The sequence below is a fragment of the Penaeus monodon genome, chromosome 25, assembly GCF_015228065.2.
Source record: "Penaeus monodon isolate SGIC_2016 chromosome 25, NSTDA_Pmon_1, whole genome shotgun sequence".
Lineage (NCBI taxonomy): Eukaryota > Metazoa > Arthropoda > Malacostraca > Decapoda > Penaeidae > Penaeus > Penaeus monodon.
Genome location: NC_051410.1, coordinates 36426511 through 36426954, shown reverse-complemented (window position 1 = coordinate 36426954; position 444 = coordinate 36426511).

The following is a 444-nucleotide window of genomic DNA, read 5'->3' as shown; positions in this document are numbered from 1 at the left end:
CATTGGTGCGAAGCCGTTTGAACGTTCCTCGCACATGACACATTCAGATAAAAACCGTGAGACAGAAAGTAAGAGGAGAAACGTGCATTTTCTATAGAACCCGGGATAGTAGAGATAGGCAATAAAGTTCCTCTAATTCTTCTCAGATGGTGAGTCAGAAAATAAATAGTGACAGTGCACGTTAACGGTAATCGTATTATGTATTTGTAATGAATATCTAATGAAAGTAATTTACTATGATATGCTGTATCGTCTAAGAACGTGTCGACTATAGGTTTTGGGATAACCGTGGCACAAAGATACCTATGTATGTCAATAAGTGTAGGAGTAAATATTGTTATGGTTCACTTTTTTTTTCCTTCGAAGGTACCTCCTGCACGTGTGGGCAACCAGGCAGCGCAGGTGGCCCTCCACGTAACCATCCTGTCTGCGCAACCCCTCGAC